General features: G+C 40.9%; 1 long non-coding RNA gene across 4 annotated transcripts in view; it reads left to right on the top strand.

Annotated features, from left to right (window-relative positions):
- LOC106826188 (uncharacterized) overlaps nt 1-23,902 on the top strand; it is a 171,080-nt gene that overhangs the window by 8,820 nt on the left and 138,358 nt on the right. For all 4 annotated transcript variants that reach the window (XR_011495273.1, XR_011495274.1, XR_006518090.2 and 1 more), the window contains exon 2: nt 7,804-7,910. This is a non-coding gene — a long non-coding RNA (uncharacterized lncRNA). The remainder of the gene's footprint in view (nt 1-7,803; nt 7,911-23,902) is intronic.

Below are 23,902 nucleotides of genomic sequence, written 5' to 3'. Positions count from 1 at the left end.
AATAGGCTTGTATACAAGGCATTTGACATTCCAAAGTAAATTTTAAAACTCTGTTTTGGGGGTAAAAGCCAGAGGTGCTGTAAATATTGAGGTGGTATGGCCTTGTGTCAGATCCTGGTTCCACCACCCACCAACTTGGGCAAGCTATTTTACTCCTTGAGCAAGTTACTTTATTCTTCTGTGCCTTGGCTTCCAAATCCACAAATGGGAGATAATGATAGTTACCTCATTAGGTTCCTGGGAGGATGAAATGAAGTCATATTGGTAAAACACTTAGAATAGTGTCTGGGACTTTGTAAATTTCCATTAAGCGTTAGTTATTGTAATTACTAGTGTTATCATCATCATGAAGTGTTGTTATCCTGTTCATCAGATGGGAAAACTCAGGCTTCACCGATATTTTGCTGGACAATCATTTTGCTAAGCTTAGACAGGTAATAAGTTGTTAAAAAGAAGGATTTGGGGGCCAGCCCCGTGGCCGAGTAGCTAAGTTCGCGCGCTCTGCTTTGGTGGGCCAGTGTTTTGCCAGTTCAGATCCCAGGTGTGGAGATGGCACCGCTCATCAGGCTACACTGAGGTGGCGTCCCACATAGCACAGCCAGAAGGATCTGCAACTAGAATATACAACTATGTACCGGGGAGGTTTTGGGGAGAAGAAGAAGAAAAAGAAATGAAGAAGATTGGCAATAGTTGTTAGCTCAGGTGCCAATCTTTGGAAAAAATTAAAAAAAGAATTTATTTGAGATTAGAATTAATCAACCAATAGCCTGTGAAGAAAAGAGTGGGAAGTGACATGGAAAGTTCAAAGATAATTAAAATACAGATCTCGCCTCAAGAAGAGTACTTCATAGTTAGGGAGACAAGAAACATGCAGAAAGGGTCGGAGATAGTCAATAGGGCAGTGGGCAAGCTCTGTGAATAGCTGAGAAGGGAAAGGCCGTAGAGGTGACAAGGAAGGTATCGCAGACAATTAGAACCCTGCTCAGTAGTGAGGATTCCTCCTGGACGTATTCAGGAGGAGAAATTGCTTCAGACTTTTTACTCAACAGCACCCACCACATTCTATCTAGAATTGCCAAATTTCAGTTCGGAAAAATGTCATATTTCAACAGAGTAGGGAGCAAAAGAGATTTGGTGCTGCCCCCACCACACTGGCAGAGTCAAACTAGGTGAGCATAGACATCTCATACATTTAACTGGAAATAGGACAGAGAAGCAGCAAAAACAAAAGCACAAAGGATATTTGGCTATTCGAACAGTACCAGCAATTATATTAATATTACTTTATAGAGTGCTTTTAACTTTTGGAGATTTTTACATTTTTATTTCTCATCATTAAAATTATATACTGTACAAGGACTGCAACTACTATTTTCATTTAAGGATGAAGAAACTGAACTTAATTGATTTGTCTAATATCGTACAGCTAAATTTGGGGCCTTCAGGAGTGGAACTTGAATCTACTAATGCTCTTTGTTGAATTATCATGTTGATCATAATGATGATAATGAGAGAATTTATTGAGCCCCAACTATTTCTTTGGCACATATGCTGTCTCTCACAGCTACCTGATAAGGTGAGGCTTCTCAATTCCATTTATAGTTGAGCAAACTCAGTCTCGTCTGGGTCAAGTAACTTATTCCAGGTCCTGTTTCTAATAAGTTGAGATCTTGTTCTAGGTTTGTCTGACTTCAAGGGTCAAGGTTTTTTCTCCGTGCTTCTTCCTCATTAGTTATTGGGATTTGAGTGGATATGATTTTACTTTAATCTTTAATGAATACTGGCCCATGTGATAAACAAGTAAAGATTATTCCAAAATAGTGTCCAGTTACTTCAGAAAGATGCCTTTGAAAATAATCCTTAGTGCTATTTCCACAAATGAACTGAAGTGTAGAATTTTTCAGAAATTAGGCTGAGGTGTAGGGAAAATAGTATTAATCCCACCCTTATACTTAATCACAGTAACATTATGTATGTATTCTGGAGGACACAGGTCTGAAGGTCTGTTCTAGACAGTGTCAGCCTTTGTTTTCAACTTGCTGAGTGAGGTGAGATGAGCCTTCAGGTTGAGCCCAAGGAGGGGAGCCATCACTGCTCATAAGCTGCCTGCCCAGAATGTTTCCATGTTTCTCCATGGGGTCCTCTGAAACACAGAGCTCTCTGCCATACATGCTATATGCCTATCAATATGGATAGTATCGAATATGACACTCTCCACCCTTCTGAGCAGGAGCAGATTGCAAATGGTGGGAGACCAGTGGTGAATTGGCTTTTTTATGCCTGAACCTCAACCTTGTCCCCATTTAAAGGATTCTTTATTCACAGTGGCTTGCCTATGTGTTAACATAGCCCCCACTTCCTGCCTCAGTGATTTTTTGTATTGCCTTTGTGGGCCTAAATTTCTTTGAAGATCATGGGTTTGATAAATAAACAATAATAATAATTTTGAGAAATAAAATTTTTTATGAACTCCCAAGTCAAGTTCAAAGTCTTAAAGGAACTCTACTCTGTAAGTATATGGAAGCGTTATGTTAAGAATGCAGCTGGCTATTTATTACTGTTTTGTATTAACTAATTGGAAAACACCTAAATCACAACTAGTCACCCCCGCAGTTCAGGGTTGATTAAACAGCCCATGACACTTTTTCCTTCATAGGCTGTCTTAATAGTAATTGTAACGTCTTGCCCATTGGATTGAATTAATTACTCCTCATTCTTTCTAGTGTTCCTCTCTGCAAATGTCCTAAAAATATCCTACTGTCTTGCACCATTGTTTTCTTATATTTCACAATGGACACATAGAATCACGAAAGTTTAAGCAATTGTTTTGTTTAGTTTGGTTCTTTCAAAGGAATAGATAAATCATCACGCTACAACATGAGAGAGAGGAAATGACAGTTTTTATCTTTTATTCAGGTAGCCTATATTTACATGAGACCACAAAGAGTTCCTGACAGGATGTCATTGGCTGCATTTACCCAGTTGGGGCTTGAGATGAGTCTTCTGCCACGTCACAGGGCAAGCTCTTCTTTTATTCTGGTCTGAGAATAAATCCCAGATCTTGGACTCTCCCATGAAATTGTGAACTTTTAGAATAGAGATTTCAGGCCCCTTCGCAGATTTCCCATTAATTTTTTTTCTAATTCTGTTCCCTCTCTCTGTGCCAGTCAGTCACAATATCCTACCTTGTTGGATGTCTTGAACAATAGCTCGAAGGAACTAGGTGAAGATCAAACATTCATTGTAGTAACTAAGGTTTACTGAGTACCAGACCCTCTTTAATGAGTCCTGTGAATTTTTTTTAAGATTTTATTTTTCCTTTTTCTCCCCAAAGCCCCCTGGTACATAGTTGTATATTTTTAGTTGTGAGTCCCTCTAGTTGTGGCATGTGGGACACCGCCTCAGCATGGCTTGATGAGTGGTGCCATGTCCACGCCCAGGATCCGAACTCGCAAAGAAACCCTGGGCTGCCGAAATGGAGCGCGCGATCTTAACCACTCGGCCATGGAGCCGGCCCCTCCAGACCCTCTTATAAGTGGTTTATGTGTATCAGCTCATTTAATCCTCACAACAACTTCATGAAGAAGGGACTATTTTTATCCTCATTTTATCGATGAGGAAACTGAGACATACTGCTTGTGATTTACCTGAGGCAAAGGCCTTCCCTCTTCCTTCCTTCCCTCTTTAACTTCCCCTCTCTGCCCTCCCCACTCCTCCCTTCTCCTCTTCTTCTTTTCTCTCCCTACCTCTTTCTTTCCCTTCTCTTCTTTCCTTCCTCCCCTCCCCATTCTTCTCATCCCCTTTCCCTCCCTTCTCTACCTCCTTCCTTCCTTCCATCCATCTATCCATTCATCCAAGTTAAAAATGTTAATTGAGCACTTAGTGTGAGCTTAGCAGTATTGTGGGCACTGGAGGTGGCAGTGAACACAGCAGACAAAGTTCATGCCCTTGTGGAGCTTAACCACTATCCTGTACTGCCCCAAACTACACATCTCCCCCAAGGAGCTTTCTCTGATTAATTCCACCAAACTTCCAACCCACCTGGATAATCTCAACCCACCTTCCATTGCAATCCTCTTACATAAATAAAAAATTCAAAGGGTCATATTTTAGCTAATGTGACTGCTTCAAAACCATGGTGAGCCAATAGGCAATGTCTATCTTTATTATGCACCTTAGGCACCTTGGGGCTGAGTCGTGCCTCCTGTGAGTCATCACAAAATTCAGTGTAACTGCTAGGCTGTCTACGTTGTAATGAGAGATACCTGGGACATGATTGGCCCCACTTCAAAAAGAGATTTGATTTTATTTTACCTGATGAAACCATTAAAAAAATTTAGTCTTGAACAAATGTGGTCATAAAGCTGATTTAGGATTTCCTGAATGATGTTTACAATTTGAGAGTGGAGCATTTAACCCCAAGAGCCATGGATAGTGTTAGCTTTGGACATCAGCTTGAGCTTTATTAAAACATTCCCCCCTTAGAGAAAGTTTCCAGATATTTTAATTGCAATCAGTTAAGCTCCCTCCCTCTCCAACTTTCCCACTTCTCCTCATATTACTCTTCTCCTCGTGGCAGGTGGTATAGGGGAAGACATCGTTTTTATATATTTTTAAAATCTGACTTAGAGAAAGTACAATTGGGGAAACTCTTAGTATGGATTTAGTGGGATGTATTTATATGGTTTCAGTCACTTCCATGTTATGGCTAGTTATTCCAATATACACGTCTTCCAGGAAAATTTCTATTGCCTGTTGTGTCAACTTGTCTGACATCGTAACACAGAGATTCAGGGAAGAGGTTCTGTCTTGATATTAATGTGTCTGATGGTCCCCACCACTGAAAGCATGTGGATTGAAGAAGAGAAACAAGGTTTGAAATAGACAGCATTAAAAGCCAGTCTGGGGATAATTTTTCTAAATCTTGCAGCTCACATGTGGCAGAAACTTGATCGATATTTTCCAAAAGTTGACAATAATCCTAAATATGCACATGACGTGACCATCAATAATAAAAACAAATTTTGACCAACTATGTTAGAAGAAAGGCATTTATCTTTCTATTTATATTTAAAAAATGTAAAGGCATTGTCATAGAAAGGTGTGATAAAAGAGTGCAGCCAAAAAAATGTAAGAATAAATATTTTATAGATGTGTCAGGCAGTTAATTAATACAAAATATTATGTTATCTTTTTATGGGTTTTGTGACACTCATGATATTTGTCAGCTTTTAAAATTTTCAATTTGTTGTAATTTATTTTCTAATTCTCAATAAATATTTACTTTTACACCTAATTTTATTTGTGATTTATATTCTTTGAGAAGACCCCGCCAATTATATGTTTCTGTCCTTTCAAAGCCTGAATACACTCTATTCAAGAATAATTTGATGTAATATAAAGCAAAGTGTGTGTGTGTGTGAAACTCCCCAGTCCTAGACCTTTCCTGAACCAGTTAGTCATTAAGATTTTTCACTGTCAAATAAAGAGAACATGAAAAACCAAAGGCAATTTCCTACATCCTCTCTTTATTCAATATCACTGTATCCTAGTTATTAAAATATGACATTTTGTTTGCTCTTTGTATTAATTAGGATACATCACTCATGCTATTACAAGGAGCCCCAACACTTCAGTACCTTTCACATTAAAGGTTTATTTTTCATTCGTGTCAAAGCCATTGGTGCTCCATGTGGTCATTCAGGGACCCTCACTTCTTCCATCTAGTCTTCTCCACTGTCTTTTTTTGTATCAGGACAGCCAATGGGATAAATAAAAAAGAACATGACAGATTGTAAGAGTCATCAGAGAGACTAGGCCTGAAAGTGATATGTGCCATTTTTGCCCACAATCCATTTGCCATAACTCAGGCATATTGCTTCACCTAAAGAGGCTGAGAAATTTCTGTCTCCTCTTCTAAAAGAAGAGAAACATGCACATAGGTAAGTAGTAGTGTTCTCTGCCATAGGCTTCAATGGATACGTAAAAAAAGACAATTTTTTGGAGATGGAAATAGTCTCACAGGGGAATTGTCACTGCTCCCAAATCTATGTGCATTTAATTGGGGATGCCATTGTACTTTGGTGAAAAGAGTATGGAATTTGAAATCAGAATACCTGGATTTGTATTTGTCCTAGCTTATCGCTTGTTAGCTATGTGACCTTGCATGAGACAATCTTCCTGAGCATCAGTTTCATTAACTGTGAAACAGGGATGATAGCATCGGCCTTACCTACTGCATAGGTTGTTTTCAGGGTCAAATGAGATCAAAGGAAGAGTTTATTGTACTCTGTGAGTTGCTTTACAAATATAAGTGCCCGCCTCCTTCTCTCCTTCTTCTCCTCTGTGGTTCAGTTTCCACTCTTACTGCCCGGATGATATGTTGCATCTACCTGGTTATAAGGAAAACAAAGAGAGATGCTAATGCCTATGTTACTAGGAGACTAAACATTGTTTTCAGTCTTCCCTCAGAGACTCATATTTATTTTATATGTAAAATATATATATATATTAGTTCCTGGATTTGGAGGGGGAAAAACCAAGATGGAAGATATTCCTTTTAAATCAGTGTTAAAAAGAAGAAAGCAAATTGTCAGCATCCCTAGGTGTTGACTTATGCCATCAGCCCTTAAAATTCGGTGTGAAAAATCTTAACTGTCCTTAAAGTCACCTCCTTCCTTCTACAGAGGGAAGCCTTTTAGAACAGGTTGACAGATATGTGAGGAGTGGGGTTTCTTGAAATATTTTCTTTTGGAAAAAAGAAAAGTAGAGGATAGATGTAGTATCTTGAATTTTCCTTGAGTTGAGGTCATTGAACAAGTAGTATACTAAGTGGAGTAGAATTTTCTTAATGAAGATATTTTATATTTTAAATATATTCATCACATCTTATTTCCTAACTATTGATATGTACATCTTAATTATAGCAAGCCCAAAAGGATTGATAGGTTTTTGTCAGTATAAGTTATTTTATGGGCCTCTAGGTCTCTGTCTTGGATAATGAAAGAACCTCTCCCAAAATATGTGCAAAGGATATGGTTTAGAGATAACGTGTTTTTTGTGTGCATTTTTGTTTTCTTTTTCACAATTTCCTTACTTCTTTGCAACCCTCCATCCATTGTATCAGTGGCATTTATTACTTTAGGAGAAGGCCAAAATAGCTGATGCCAAAAAGTCAGTTGAGTTTCTGAATGTATTTTTTCCGGTCCTCAGAGAGACAATATTCTTGAAAACTGAGATTTTTACTGCAAGACTGAGCTCTCAGAGCTTAAGAGTCTGGATGTCTCAATGCATAGAGTTTATGCCAAATCACAGAGTGGGGTGGAACAGCTCATGAGTGTTTTCCTGCCCAAGGGAGATCAGTTTTGAGCAGCAGGTACCCAGGAGGAGAAACAGAGGTCAGTAGCTGGTGAAGAGCTGGAGCAAGTGCTCAGTGCCCTGCTCCCCCTCCTACTGAGACTTTGGGGAACCTCAGGATAGAATAGTATGGATTTGAGGCCTTGCACTTTGCTTCCTGATAAAGCTTAAGAGAAAAAAAACAATTCTTGTAGGTAAGTCTCCCATTCCACCATGGCTCTGCAGCAACCGACAACAACCGACAATAGGAAGGTCCAGGCAGGGAAAGTCTAAAGAAGCACTCTAAAGTATCGGCAGCCCCAGAAGATGCCAGGGAGTCAAAAATGTTCCATCCCCTGAGATGAGTGTGTAAGAGTAGCCTTTTGTGTTTACCGTTTTTAGCACATAAAATTCATAACAGCTACAAATGTGAATCATTGCATTCTAATTTTCTTTTCTCATGTCTAGATGTCAAATGACCCAAAAGTCTCTCGAGTCATCTGCATGACCTTCGAGGACCCATCAAACTGAGAACAGTGCAGGAAGCAGGTGTTTCAGCCGTGGATACTATAGTGGTAGGTCCCAAGGATCAAAGAACAAGCTCCATTGGAAGCCAGCATGGATGCATGCTGACTGGCAGGGTTGACATCAGCTGGTACTCACCAGCAAAGCCCTGTCAGTTGTGTCAGTGGTGTCTGTTCTGATTCGTTGATGAATGTACCCTATTGCTTGTTAAATATTTTGAGTATCATACTTACTGATGACCTTGGCCTGATGCTGGGAAGTTTCAAAAGCCCCTTCCCCAAGCTTGAATCAACCCCTAGGAATAAGGAAAAAAGAAAGGGGAGGGAGCATTCTGAAATGACTGATGACTCCCTCCCAGGGAGACTAGAATAAACAAGGGACTAAGTTTACCTTGATTGTCAAGCTTAATTTTTCCCTATCAGTTTGTGAACTAATTTAAGCTCATTTACACTGAATAAAAGAGAGCTCCATATTTTTTAACATGTGAAATTGATAAGTGCCACAAATGTGAATCACTGGAGTCTAGCTTTCGCTTCTCATCTCTAGGTGTCAGATGTGTCCCAAAGCCTCTAAAGCAATCAGTCATTAGCTGGGGAGGTCTGAGGGAGATGTTTTCTTCTGCAATTTTAGGGAGTGGGAGGAAGGGCTCAAGGGTGCTATGTTACCAACTGGAGTTGGACTTAGACGCTAGCAGAGTGCAACTTTACCTTTCTACTTTGTAGGGTGACAAAATCTGTCAAGCAAACCCCACAACAGATAAGGGGCTGAATAATATGTTTCTTTCACATGGATTAAAATCAGGAGGTCTCAATTTCAAATGGGAAAAACAGCAAATGGAAGAAGAGTAAAAACTAAAACAAAAATACTAGAAAGGAAACAGACAGATGTTGGTAGCTTACCACAGAGTTCATCAAAGGGGCTTAAATATTCTTCTAGAAAGGGATGTATCAAAATGTCTGGGGATGAATTTTTAAAAGTTTTAAGAAAGAAATGTTTTGGATCTATGTATGAAAGCAGATAAATTCAGAAGGATTTAAGGTGTGGTCATGTGGAAAAGTTACTTGTCTCTTAAAAAATGTTTTATGTGCCTGGATAGACTAGGATGGGGTCATTGGTTAGGACCCCAGAGATCTGGACCATCAATCCAGAGAGATATTCCTCAGATCAAGGCTGAGTGCCCATACAGAAGCAGTGTGCACATTGTGAGCCAGTGGAATGGGTGATCCGCAGAGTGAGGGAGGTTATGAAAACCAGGAAACATTTTCACTGGTCTATTTGGGTTTTAGACCACTTCAAAGTGAGAAGAAGAAAAGAAGAAGGGGAAGCAGCTGGGTTAGATGTGCTGAGCATCTTGGCTCAGTGCTCTACTAAGCTGTATTTATGAATTATCTATATTTAAAATTTAAAACAATTATAGAATTTTCACTTTAAATAGAGGATAGCAAAAATAGGTAAGAATGGAGAGCATGAGAATATGACTGATGTGGGGCAAGGGAGATGGTCTCATTGGTCTCTTAAGATTCATTTTGATTTTAAAAGTCAGTATATTTTTCAAAAGTTCCATCAGAAGACATTGCATTGGATTGCTACAAAGTGTCATCAAGTGAGTCTAATAATGATATTCATCACAACCTGGGAAGTGTTCAGAGCATTTGCTACACTAAAGAAGGGCTTGTGAAAGTTATTGTTCATTCAGTATCTCTAGGTATCAGAGTAATTTTTTAAAACTCATATAGAATCAGGGCCACCTCTAGGCTGTACAGGGCCCTGGGAAAATGTTTTTTGCAGGGCGCCTGTCTATATAAACAATTTGATTTAAAAACATAAAATGAATGGATTCAAGTGAGGTACAGCCATTTATCAATGAATATTTAGAATAATGGGTAAAAAAGTGACACTTACATATTGTTTATTGACCACTCAGTGCATGAGTAGATTCTTCATGATGTCTAGCCATCTTTTATTGCTGTTTAGGTTCAGGATCCACCTCTCTGTTTTCTTTTTCTTTTTTGTCAAATGCACTGTTCCTGGCTAACTTCATATATCCCACCATGGGAAAAATGTGAGAAATATGTTATTATTCGCAGTGCCACAGCTCTTTGCAGCCCGTTTGTATTGAAACAATATGGATAGATCTTCTCACCTCTTCAGGTCTCTAATAACCATTTATTGGGTGCTGGTCATATCATTACTCATGACACTTCATCCTCCATTGTGCTGCCTATGAATCCGGCCTCCACTGACTCTTAAAGATCATTACTGTGCTTCTTTGCTGATGACTATAAATGCAGATTTTACCTAGAATATGCAGAAAAATGAGAACAATAATTTTTTAGTGATGTTAAATTTACTGTTTGAAATTTTATAGTATAAATGTAGACTAACACATTTTTCAACCTTGCCTTCTCTTGAATGCTTTAGGCTGTAATTACTGCAATCCTAGTGATCTCTTTCAATGTTGATGATAGGAGAGGGTCCTGTGGGTCCAGCAAGAAGGGTGGTCCCATTCCCACAAAAAGACCAACCTGGGAAAATGCAATGTCACCACATTGATCAGAGATGAGGAGACATCTATTGCAAGGATCTGTGGCCCTTTGCATTGTGGAGCAACAGTCTCAAAAAATCCTGGAGAGATGAATAAGGTTACTCCTGAGGACGATCTGAAATGTGGCAAGGAGTATGTGAGGGTGGGGTCACCACCCTTGGGCTGGCAATAGGTGGGGGCACATAGGATGAAGGATCCTGCTGCCCCCCCGACCCTGGGGTTCTGTAGACCAGAAGCAGCACTGCAGTAGGAACACTGACAGGCTCACAAATGCCAGGATCCAGCTCAAAAGTGTACAGTGAACCCACAGCCCTGAAAAATCCTATGTCCAATGAGGGTGAGTCACTGAAAATCAGTAAGCCAGCACCACTCTGGTGGCCCAATCTTATATGAAGAAGCACCATGCTGGCTAGTGGGGGTGACCTGTTTCTAGGCCAACCCCCTGGACCAGAGCCTGACCACAGACTGCAGACTACCATAGAAGTATGAGGTCATGGGTTCCTTGGGGCATCTAGTCGACCCCACCCTGGGGAAGGCAGTTGGAAAACGCCCTGAAAAGGACAAACAGGGACTAGGGCCCATGCAAGTCCTGGTCTGGGGTAGGGGTGTCTGACCTGGATGGCATTACTAGCCCTGGGAGAACCTGGGCTCCTGAAGAAGACTTAGAAAGACTTTCACAACACTTCCAAAGCACTGAGAAGTGGGTGGAGGTGGGCTGCTTTCCTGGGTCTAAGGGGGTACTATGTAAGGTGTTGTATTGTAGATTTGGAACCATTGGAGGGATCATACATAGATGGCCATACTGTTGACTTAGAGCTGGAGATACTTCAGCCCTTCACTTTGCAATGATCTGTCAGAGTGAAGTGGTGCAATTTCCCAAAAGACAACAGCTATATATAATTTGTTAGGGAAGTGTGTGTATGTATGTGAATTCCTCTAATGCACACGTGTATACACATATACACATCTACATATAAATGCATGTAAAATAATATAAGCACATAATTTGTTTTATATATTTGTATAAATGTATATATAAATAAATATACTTGTATCTTTCACACATATATCTCTACCATTTGATAGAAGAATTTGGCTTCATTCATTCATTTAATTCATTTTTTTCCATTCCACTTTTTCCATTGTAACCTATTTCTTGAAAAGCAACCGTTTTCATGTTTTTGATCCAATAAATCATTTTAATATACAAAACGATGACACTAATCTTCATTACTTAAGAGAGCTGGACAGGTATATTTACAGTTAATTCTGGGTTCTCTTTATAACCATATTTTCTTTATGGTTGAGTCTTTTGTGTAATTTTGTGTAATTTGGAAGATTTCTTATTAATTTGACCTTACTTGCCTAGTCTGACTTTTTCCTTTCAGTATATAGTACTTCTTGTTATATTTTCAAGAGAATACTTTATGAAGAAAAATTATTCAGCAAATAAAGGAAATGAAAACCCCAATGGATATTGTGTAAGAATAGAATTGTATCATTACCAATGAAATATTCTTTCCTATAAACAAAATGAGGAAGCAGACTAGGAAGCATTAAGTATGCTTAAATGTGCTTAGGTCTTGGAAATTTTAACTATGAGAAGCACAGGCATCACTGCATGTGTTTAAGGGCTCTGAGTTTCTCATTCTCTACATTCACGGGAATTCTGAGAACTGGTACCAAGTATATGTTTTGCGCTTTGTGACCTCCTAACTCTGGCAACGCAAAAGGTACCTGGAAGCATCTTGTAGGTATGGTGGCCATATCTCAAGTAGAGGGAGAGAATACAAGGAATAGAATATGAGGAATATAAGGAATATAAGGGAGAATATAAGGTGGAATGAGCTTTATGGTGAGGCAGTGGTGAATATGGGCCTGGAGGGCTGGAGAGTGATTTGGAAACTGGAGTAGTGGAGGTGGTGGGGTGCTGCCCAGATACTCCTTCAGGAGGAGGTACCCATTGCCCAGCTTCAGGGAGGGTTGGCTGCTGCTGAATCTCGGTTGAGTCCTTCTCTGAGAATTGCTTTTTGCCAAAAGTTATGCCCCCTCCCTGGGAGAAGTCCACTGTCAGTGACTGGTCAATGTGGGGTAGAGCACACAGCCTCTAGTCACAATTTATGACCTACCTGAAGGGCCATCCCAACTCCAGAGCTTCATGTGGGATTGGGTGAGACCTCAGTTGTGGACACATCATGGTTCAACTTCCCCCTTTGCCCAGTCCCACTTCCCGTACACCCTCATAGGTCTTCCCGACATTACTCCCCGATGTGCCTCCTGCACACAAATCTCAACATTTCATTGTCTGTTTCCAGGACACCTGATTTAGGACAGTGTCAGGCTTTCTAAGCAGATGGTGACTTTGGGAAATAGTGAGATATCCAGTTTGGCTGGGATGTTGTGTTGATTGTAGGGGCAAAGTGAGGCAGTAGTTTGGAAAGGATTCACCATGGTAGACAAAGGGCCAGAGTTGGGGCATGGGGAGAATCAATAGTTTTGAGCATGGGGCAGCCTTATGGCCAGTTTAGGTCAAATTATCAGAATTTTCTTTGATGTGTCTCAGGGACTATATTATAATAAGAAATAAGAACTAAAAGAAATCAGTTTATAATGTGCTATCATTTTTAGATGGAAATGCCAACATCAGTGGGCTATGTCTTTTGGATTTTTTTCCTCAAGAAGTAGGGATAGATCTCAGCAGATTGTCCACATAAGCAATCTCCACATGCATTTGCAAAATAGCTGGTAAGGGTTAAAGCTATCACTTCTTCCCTTTACAGCACTTGTTTCTATTTGTGAAAAACCTACTGTGTACCAGAGATTATGTATGTTCTCTCTGAGCATTACAACCATCCTGCAAGGTAGTATTAACGTTCCAATTTTAGGGAGGGGAAACTGAGGCTTGGATAGGATAAGGGACTCGCCTAGTGAGTATAGAGTAGAGATGGGATTCCATCCTGGATTTCTTTAACTTGGAAGCTCCTGCCATCCAAGTCAGATGAGCTAGTCCCATGGAGCCCATGATCTGGGCCTCGTGCTCTTGGGCTCTGACTCACCAGGCCTAAGTGGTGACTGAGACATGTACTTATTAACCCTTATAAGTCATCCTCAACTAACTGAAGCTGCCATCCGATAGCTTAGCAGATGACCTGAACGACTGTTTCTTCTTCAATAATAATAACAATCATAAAAAGCTCTTCTGTTTTTATAATATGCAAAGCCCTTTTTATGTGTCATGTTGTTTGAGCTTCACAACAGAGCTATGTGGTGAGTAGAACAGAGTATTATCTCCGTTCTACAAATGAACTGAGGCTCAAAGAAGTTCACATGCTCACGTTCACTTGGCTCGAAACGGGCAAGACCAGGCTTTGAATTCTGGTTCTCTTTTGTGCTTTATGTGGCTTCTCCTAAACTACTTACTTAAGCATCAGAGAGGCTCTAAGGAGAATGCACCTCTTTCTTCGACCTTGTTTGAACCAAAACGCTCTGTAAATACACTGAAATTGTCTGTGAAAGACTCATCAGCCAAGAAATAAAAATGGCATGTTCAAAGTGATTAAAAATGAGGTTCGACTCTACTGTAACTTGCTGGGTAAACCAGTATTCTGGCACCATTGTACTTGACTATAATTATCTCTAATTATCATTTCATTCTGGTGGATGCTTTCTACTTCTATCAAAATCTGATCTTTCCCCCTCATGTCACCTGGAGGGCCCTTTTCCTAACCTCCTAGGATTGTCATTTAAAATTGAGTGCCATGTCTCACCAGAAAAAATTCCTGAACTATTGAAACAAGCACCTCTTCTCTATACTTGGGTGTTCTGTATCATTGTTTACCTGGCACTTTGTATTTTAATAAGTTTTAAGGATTTTCTTTAATTTTTTTTCTATCTTTCTGATATCATCTCATCAAAACAACAGTGATTTCCAAGCACTGTAGATTGTGTTGGGTTCCCGGCTTTGCAATATACCTAGTGTTTCTTAGCACCACAATCCTGCAGGAGAAAAAAATCGAGATGGGGACTGTCTGTAACTTGGAAAAATGGGATATACTGAGAGTAGCTGAGATGGGGGTGGGGAGAGGTGTAGGAAGAGAGGGGAGGGGGAGGGGAGGGACAGAAATGGCCTTCGTGAGAAAATGCTCCCTTCAGGCTCAGTCAGGCATTGGGTCTTCTCTGTTGAGAGAAACTTCCCCTTTTTTTACGAACTCCATGAAAGTGAATTGTGTGTGAAGGAAAAATGACCTCACACATTACTCTGCTTTCCATGAAGTAAAATAATGATGGTGGAAAATTTATAAGGAAAACAATTTGATTTCTCTATTTCTCTTGCCATATGATTTTCAATATTACTCAGCGCTTGGACTGTCCCTGCTAAGTGTCTGTCCCTGTTTACCACATTTGTGTTTCCCAACAACTTTATTTAGCAGCTTGCTAAATATAATGCCCCCTCACCCTGGGTCTTTTTTTAAACAGATGAAGGATGAGACAGGAAGTAGTGACATAATTTCCCTGCATTCACACTGAAGTTAACAGCAGAGCCCAGGGCTGGATAAGAACTCAGACCGGCTCTTTTCATAACTCTGCGCTAGGGCACCGATGGTGGGAGGTGGGCCACTCCTCCAGGGTGAAGAGTTTATCAGAGGTTAACAATTTGACTGTGTAGAAGACGGGTGGGCAAACCACAGCTGAGGGTCAACTCTGGTCCGCTGTCTGTTTTCCTACGGCCCTCGAGCTAAGAATGATTATTTGCCTTTTATAAGATTTTTAAAAAGTCAAAAGAAGAAGAATATTTGATGAGACATGAAAATTACGTGAAATTCTATTTTCGTGTCCGTTGAGTGCAGTTGTGTTGGAACATAGCCACGCTCGTTTGTTTACGTATTGTCTTTGACTGCTTTCATGCTACGATGGAAGAGTTGAGTGGTTGCAACAGAAACTCGAAAAGCCTAAAATAGTTTATAATTTGTAAATTAGATGGCCTGCAAAGCCTAAAATGTTTACTGCAGGGCCCTTTACAGAAAAAGCTTGCTGACCCCTAATGTAGAAGAGGGATGAGGTATGGAATAAGTTTTAATCTTTTGGCTCATGCTTAGAGGCCAACGTCTGTCAGTAACAGGAGGCAAAAAAGGGTAGGGCAGTGGATGAAGCTAAAGGAAGGTTCAAATTTTTCTCAAAGGAGATCCTATATGAGTCCCTAGGTACATAAAAAGACCCCCCCCTCCTTTTGCTTTTTTAAAATCAGTTCTGAGTTTTTCAGTTATGGGAAAGGAAATGACGTTTAGGGAAGTTTCGTGATTTTCTGAAAGCCACACAGCTGGTCAGTCAGTGATCTGCCTGTGACTTAAGCAAAGACCTCTCTTTCTAATCCAGGGTGCTTTCAAGCACACTATGCTCCTGCAAGCTGGGGTAGCCAGAGAGAAGCCATGTTTGCTGGCAGGAACCCTCTGTACCAAAAAAAGGGGAGGGAATGTTCTGGGCCTGTGTCACCAGGGCTCCCCTTCCCCTCCCTGACTGCACCACTCTGTGTTCTTAGCCTGGTAGTGCTAATGACCCATGTGTTTACATCTTATTTCATCAACTGGAGTATGAGTCCTTTGAGTAGCATTTTCAGATTTAACAAATTAAAATACAGGATGCCCAGTTAAATTTGAATTTCAGATAAACAAATAATTTTTTAGTGTATGTATGTCCCATGCACATTTGAATCTATTTGCATAAGATATATTTAAAAAGTTATATTAAAATTGTTGCTTATCTGAAATTCAAAGTTAACTGGGCATCCTGTATTTTATCTGATTACCCTTCTTTTTGAGAGCAGGGATCAGGGACTTTATTCATTCTTTATTTATCTACCTCTTTCCTCCCACTTTGCCATCACTCTCACATCCAATCCCACGGTGCCTAACACCGTGCCTTTCAAAGATATTTATGTACTAAAATTTAATGAAAACCAACCTCTTTCAGGCCACGCACTAGCCCCCACCAAGCTGAGGAGACAGACATGTAAATAGATTCATTTCACTATATTCTGATACCCACTATAATAGTAGGATGAACCAAGAGCTGCAGAGATTTCAAGGAGAGAGCCCCTCAGCCTTCATAGTAGAAACTGGAAAGCTTTCACAGAGGATGTGATCCCCAGGGTGGGGTTTGAAGTAAGGGTAGGAGTTTACCAGACCTGGGCAAGGAGGGGGAATCAGGGAGAAGGAGCAGCATGTACCAAGTCGTAACTAAAGAAAAGGGGATGGTATGTCCAGGAATGATGAGAAGAGCTGGATGATTGGTGTGCTGGTATCTGGGACAAAGCAGGCACTTGATAAATAGTGATTCAAAGATTAGTCCCAAAAGCTAAACTCAGCAGCTCCATAGAAGTGGCCCTGGAATTAAGACCACTCTAGATCCTTGTTCCCTATACAGTGACTCTAACTGCCAATTATTGGGCCACTAACCTACCATCCTTTACAATCTAGCAAATGTTCTTGCTAAGTGCCTGTTTGCTTCCAGTTAGCCCCGTGATATAGTTGCCATGTCCTTCTCCATGTGAAAGAAATCCCGTAGTGAAGTATGGTATTCAGTTACTGTACTTGAACTGATGATGGGAGGAGACCCATGGCCTGCCTGGGCCTGAAGAGGGGCATTTCTTCTACCTTGAGGCTCTAACTAGCCTCTGTGATGTAAAGAAGTCTGTTGTTAGTTATCCTTATCCCCATTACATTAACCTCGTGCATCACTGTCCTTTGTCTTTTTCCAAACAACACTAGCAGATAATATGCACGATATCTTCTGTGTGTCTCCCTCCTCCATTCTTCTTCATCTTGTTGGCTACCCCGAGAGGCTGCACTGTATGGACTGTCTCAGTGGACAACCTTGGTCTCACCTTGGAGGGTAGTTGGTGAGTGAGATGGCTCTCTCCCTGCTGAGTCACTCTACGTTCACTGTGTCCCTCTACAAAAGGCCACAGCTTCCGTCAGGTGCCTTCTCCATCGAGCTGCTTGGAGCTTCCCTTCCCTTGCTCCTCCCCTACCACAGCCTTTAGGTAGTAATGGCTTTCCATTCTTGCATGCCATGGGGTATGCACTTTTTCTTGTTGGTTTTCCTAAACACTGTCCACACCTTGATAAATCGTCATGACTTTATGAAACTCTCCTCAATTACTCAGTTTGAGTGTGCCATTTGTTTCTTAAAGGGACCTTGACTGATACAGATGGAACCAGTATTACAACAATTATTTCTTTGCTTATTAATTCATATTCACAATACTAAAGATGGAGAAATGGTTAATTCAAAAGACATCTCATACTACACTTTATTATAAATTATAAACAAGTGACAATCTATTATGTAAGGAAATATGCTGGTTTTGAAAATAAATTGTATTTCAACTTAGTTAATATCTCTCAGGAACCTCAGATATGAAACACAAAATGAAGTGAATTGTTCAATAGAATTGCTATTTCTTTTGTAGGTATAGATATAAGGTAAAGAGCATGAGCTTTGATGTCAGAAAGACCTAGTTTTGAATCTGAGCTCTTTTAATTACTACCTTGAGGTTATGGGATGAGTTACGTTACCTGTCTTGGCCTTATCTATAAAATGAGAATGATAATTCGTCCCTCAGAGGGTGGTTGTGAAGATTAAATGAGATATTGGGTAAATGACCTGAATAGACATTTTTCCAAAGAAGCCATATAGATGCCCAGCAAGTACATGAAAAAATGCTTAACATCACTAGTCTTCAGGGAAATGCAAATCAAAACCATGATGAAATATCACCTCACACTTTTTAGGATGATTATTATCAAACAGACAAGAGATAACAAATGTAGGTGAGGATGTGGAGAGAAGGGAACCCTTGTGCACTCTGGGTGGGAATGTAAATTGGTGCAACCACTATGGAAAACAGTATGGAGATTCCTCAAAAAGTTAAAATTACAGTTACCTCATGATCCAGCAATCCCACTCCTGGGTATATATCTGAGGGAAATGAAATCAGGATCTTGAAGAGACGTATCTGCACTCCCATGTTCATTGCAGAATTCACAATAAGCAAGATATGGAAACAACCTATGTGTCCATCAACAGATAAACAGATAAAGAAGATATGGTATATATAATGGAATATTATTCAACCGTAAACAAGAAGGAAATAGGGGGCCAGCCCCATGGCCGAGTGGTTAAGTTCGAGCACTCCCCTTCGGCGGCCAGAGGTTTTGCCAGTTCGAATCCTGGGTGCAGACATGGCACCGCTCATCAAGCCACGCTGAGGCGGTGTCCCACATGCCACAACTAGAAGGACCCACAACTAAAAATACACACTATGTACCGGGGAGCTTTGGGGAGAAAAAGGAAAAATAAAAATCTTAAAAAAAAAGGAAGGAAATAAGAAGGAAATCTTTCCATTTGTGACAACATGGATGAATTTGGACAGCATCATATTAAGTGAAATAAGCCATAGAGAGAAAGACAAATATTGTATAGTATCACTTACTTACAAGTGGAACCTAAAAAAAAAACAACTCTAGCTCATGGAAACAGAGAGTGGAATGGTGGTTGCCAGGGGCTGGGAGAGGGGAAATGGGGTGATGTAGGTCAAAGAGTTTAAACTTTCAGTTAAAAGATGAATGAGTTCTGATGAATGTATAGAATCGTGACTATAATTAAGAATACTATATTTTATACTTGAAATTTCCTGAGAGTAGGCTTTAAGCATTCTCACCATAAAAATTTTAAAAAAGGTTAAATGAGATAATGTTTATAAAGCACTTGGCTTGTTGCCTAATAGGATTATTCAAAAGCCTAACTGCTGCTTACAGACACGTCATTTTCATTGGGTCCAACAATTGGCCTTGGGTTCTAGAGTGGCACGTTCCAATAGAACTTTTTGCAGTGACGGAACTGTTCTATATTTGTGCTATTCAATATGTGCCTATTGAATACCTGAAATGTGGCTGGTGTGACTGAGGAGCTGAGCTTTTTATTTTATTTAATTCTAATTAAATTTAAATGGCCTTATATGGCTCATGGCTATCATATTGGACTATGTAGATTTAGAGAGTAAACATAAAAGTAACAAGTCATTTTGTAGGATCACCAATGCCATTCGGACGTGTGAACACAAAAGCCATCAGTAGGATAAAATCAGGAGTATCAACTGTTCGTGCTCCCAGAAACTGACAGGATATAGTGTATGCAATACTCATAAAAAATGTTTTTTGTACTGGAGAAAGCAGATAGATTGAAGTTATACACAAAAACATAAACAGGGGTCGGCCCTGTGGCTGAGTGGTTAAGTTCACACGCTCAGCTTTGGCCGCCCGGGGTTTCGCTGGTTCAGATCCCAGCCGTGGACATGGCACTACTCATCAGGCCATGCTGGGGCGGCATCCGGTCCCACATAGAGCAACCAGAGGCACTCACAACTAGAATATACAACTATGTACCAAGGGGATTTGGGGAGAAGAAAAAAAAAAGGATTGGCAACAGATGTTAGCTCAGGTGCGAATTTGGAAAAAAGAAAAACACCACATAAACATACACATACTTAAAGGGAATATTTTGGATAAATTTATTTTAAAACAGATTATTTGGATAATTATCTCGATTCCTCCTTTTGCCTTGGCTCATTAGATGTTAATATGAGGACTTCTCTGCCCCTCGCCCTTCCAGAGTCCATGGCGGGCATTACTCATCACACAGTACTTATTCCTGCCGAGCCCAGTGGGGCCTCCCAATCCTCAACGTGAGAGTGTAGGCAGGTATGACCCATTGATTGGAATTGACATGTGAGGTAAAGCCAATTTACCACTCTGGATTTAGACACGTTCTTTTAAGGGAGTACTTGGGTAATCTGGAAAGAAAAATAACAAGTTATGTAATAAAAAGATAAATATATTTAGGGTTATAGAATTTTAGAGCTGGGGAAGGCTTAAAGAGATGTCTTCTTTTTCTTGGACTTGAGTTACTTGACTATCCACAAATGTACCAAATCTGCTGGGTATCTTCTGATTATCCCCTCTATATCCAGTGCCCACCCTTCTCTACCCAGCTCTGTGCCCTGGGAGGCTGACCTGTGGACTGATCAATGGGCTTCCTTGCACTGGGCTTTCTGTTGGAATTGGCCAGTTGAAGGCACCAGCAGGAGATCTGGCAATCAGATAACAGTGAAGTTGAGGTATTTATTCCCCTACTCCCTTCTTGTGGGGACAATGTGGACTGTCTGGATCTCAGTACTGTGAGTCATAGCTCCTGCCTCCTGTTAGGGACCCTCTCCTCATAATTCTCTCTCTCCTTCCCATTCATTGCCTTGTCAGGCCTAGGGATAGTAGGGGGAGTACTGCTGTTGCTGGCCCCAGATGCCACACTATTTCTTGTTTCCCCACACCCTGGCCGCTTCTCTCAAGAGTCTCCTTATCATAAACTCTCCTCATATTACACAATTTGAGCATGCCATTATTTTCTGCTGGGACTTTGTCTGATATATCTATGAAATAGGATCTGGATGCCCTCTCTCTGGGCCTTTCTTCCTAGAGGCAATGGCTCCAGGGATAATTTAGGACATTGCTTTTTAAAGCAGTTGTTTAATCTCAATGCCTTACCAGACACCAACTCAGACCCCTCTGGAGTGAGTCATTCTATTTGTGTGGGTGGGGTTAGTTAAACTCCTCAAAGTGTAAGAAAGATTATCTTGATAATGGTGTTAGAGAATTTTCTCAAAAGTCCAAGTGCATAGCCCTAAATAAAATAAACAACCAAGAAAAAAAAAGACCTGTGCGTTTAAGTGACCCACAGCTCAGCTCCTCCTTTCGGGGCAGGATGTGGTCACAGTACTATACATGGTTAAGAAATTTCCCTTCTGAGCCTCTTCATCCTGTAGTTTGGTGTGGATGAAAGCAATTCCAAGTAGTACCTGGAAGTTGAGGTTTTATGTGCGCAGAATTAGAAGAGTTTTGGAAGAATCAGGATAGCTCATGAATTTTATTCTGTCCCAAAGATTGTTAAAAAGAGCTCTTGGCAGGACTCCCTTCCCTTATTTTGGGCATAAGCAGAAAACGCCTGGCTTTTTATGGCATGCAGTGATAGATGGTGACCCACCTGGACTCTTGCCTATCCAGTGTCATTCTTGTAAAAGTGCTCAAAGCTTCTCCTCCCCCAGACCCTGAAATACCTTTTTTCCCTGAAGTTTTGTCACAGTTCCAGAAATTCCAATTATGAGCATGATACCTTAAGGGTATTACAGAGTGATCCATTTTACTGGGTTAAGGCATCATTTTGTGAGAAAAGGGCATTACGTACATATCAGCCAGTTGACATCTTGGCAGGATTAAGTGTATATAGTTTAACCTCTTACCACCTAGTATCACATACAGGGAAGAGGAAAACTGGAGTCCTGATTGGGAAGGAGGAGGTAAGCAAAGGTGTGAGGCCTACAGAATCACTCAGGAACCTGTAAGGGACAGCACAGTGGTGTAGTGAGTGACTACAGAATGCACTGAATGCCTGAGCGTGCCTGGGTGTGATTAACACTGTCATCAAAGATGAACTCTGCAAAAACATGACAGTATAGACTATGTAAAGTGTTCAGGTCAAAGTTTAATAAATATGTTTCCTTTCCTGCTCCATTTATAATGTGGCTGAAAGCTGTCCCAGATAGGAGATTGTCAAAGGATGTCTAAGGCTGTGTCTGATCTTGAAGTACTCAATTATTATGATAAATCAGGAGCCGGAATGGCAATCACCAGTCAGGCTGACTCTGATTAATTAGTAGTGACTACATGAAGTGTTGTGTTGATACGGAGTGTGAGGTGGTGTCCAGTCTCAATGAATGAGAATGACATTGTCAATTGGCAATGGGCTCATGGGCTTGGACTTGGCGGTGGGGGGAGGTGATGCATGTGCGACACATTTGCTAGGCCTGGCAAGCCTTTTTCTGCTTTAATGCATAGTCAAAATGTAATTTCTAGATATTCAGGGGCCCTAGACTGGCTTCAAAGTCCCTAGTACTGCCCTCCTGGGAGTTTACTGTCACTGGATCAGTTTACAAGGAGTATATGCATGAAACTTCATTTCTTCCTATGATTAAATCTGTAAGTTGGGTTAGATGTCAGTTGATGATTTGTGGATTTAGGCGGAGGTCTAATGGACCAAGAGGTTTGGTTTCCAAAAGGACTGGTTGATGAGGTGCACCTTGGTTTCCAAAAGGAGTGGTTGATGAGGTGTGCTTGATTTCTTGTTTCATACCTCTGAACTAGGTCAGGACTGACAGAAGCCCTATGAGTCACCCTTGACTCCTCTTTTTCCTTCACATGCCCATCCAACCTATCAGTAAGACATGATAGAAAATGTGCTGATTTGACCACTTCTCATCACCCTTACAACCACCACTCCAGCCCACCCTCTGGCAATGCTTATCTTGTCTGCTGTCATAGATTGCTATCTGGCTGCCTACTCTTACTCTTGCTCCCTGCAATCCGTCCTCCACATAGGTTTTGAGAATGTAAATCAAGTCGCATCATTCCCCTGCTTAAAACCCTCCAATGGCTTTCCACACAGTTGGAGTAAGATCAGAGTGTGTTACTGTGGCCTCAAGTAGCCACACAATCTGTGAGCTGGCCCCTGCCTGTCTCTTTGGCCTCATCTGCTCTACTCTCTCTGTCTCTCCTTCTCTTCCAGCCACCCTGGCCTACTTTCTGTTCCTCCATCTTGTCAAGCTCATCTCTACCTTGTTCCCATTGCCAGGTGTGTTCTCCTCGTAGATCTTCAGTGGCTTTCTTTCTCAGTCCTCCAGGTCTCCTTCAAATGCTGCGTTCTTCCTTAGCCCCTTTATCTGAAGTGATGCCCCCTCCCCATGTTGCTCCCTGCTCTCTAACCTACTTTATTTTTTCTTCATGGTGCTGCTTATTACTACTGGATATTATGTTAACTTTCTTTGTTTACGTGTCAGTTTTCTCCCCTCCACCCTAGAATGTAAGTCTCTGAGGGCAAGAACTTTTAGCTGTTTAATGTTGTATCCCAAAGCCTAGAAGAATGCTTAGAACATAGTAGGTATTCAGGAAATATTTGTCGAATGGATGAATGGATTCTTGAAAGTAAGGGGTCTTCTCTAGGCCACAGGATTGCATGTCAAGTCATGTGGAGGCTCAACACAGTGGGGCTCGTGGAGATGAGGTGGGAATCTAGGGCAAGGAGTGTGGTGTCTGAGGCCAGGACCAGCCACTGGTGATAAAGGCTGATCTGGGGGCCACAAGGCAGGGGAGTGGTCAGAAAGCACAGAGCTTCCAGAAAATTGTGAGTCAATGTTAGAATCCAAGTGAATGATCATGACAGCAGCTGTGAGTTCCTAGCACAAAGAAGTTAACATTGAGGTACTTTCTATCTCAGATGGAAAGCTTCCTAAATGCTTATAGCTGGAACAGGGGCCACAAGGCAGAGCCTAGGAGAGTCTGAAGTTGAGCTCAATTCAGAGATGGTAAACTGGTTAATGCAAGGAGGTTGGAG

The sequence above is a fragment of the Equus asinus genome, chromosome 2 (assembly GCF_041296235.1).
Source record: "Equus asinus isolate D_3611 breed Donkey chromosome 2, EquAss-T2T_v2, whole genome shotgun sequence".
In the NCBI taxonomy this organism is placed as follows: domain Eukaryota; kingdom Metazoa; phylum Chordata; class Mammalia; order Perissodactyla; family Equidae; genus Equus; species Equus asinus.
The sequence above is the reverse complement of the archived record's forward strand: the minus strand, read 5'-3'. Positions and strand labels throughout refer to the sequence as shown.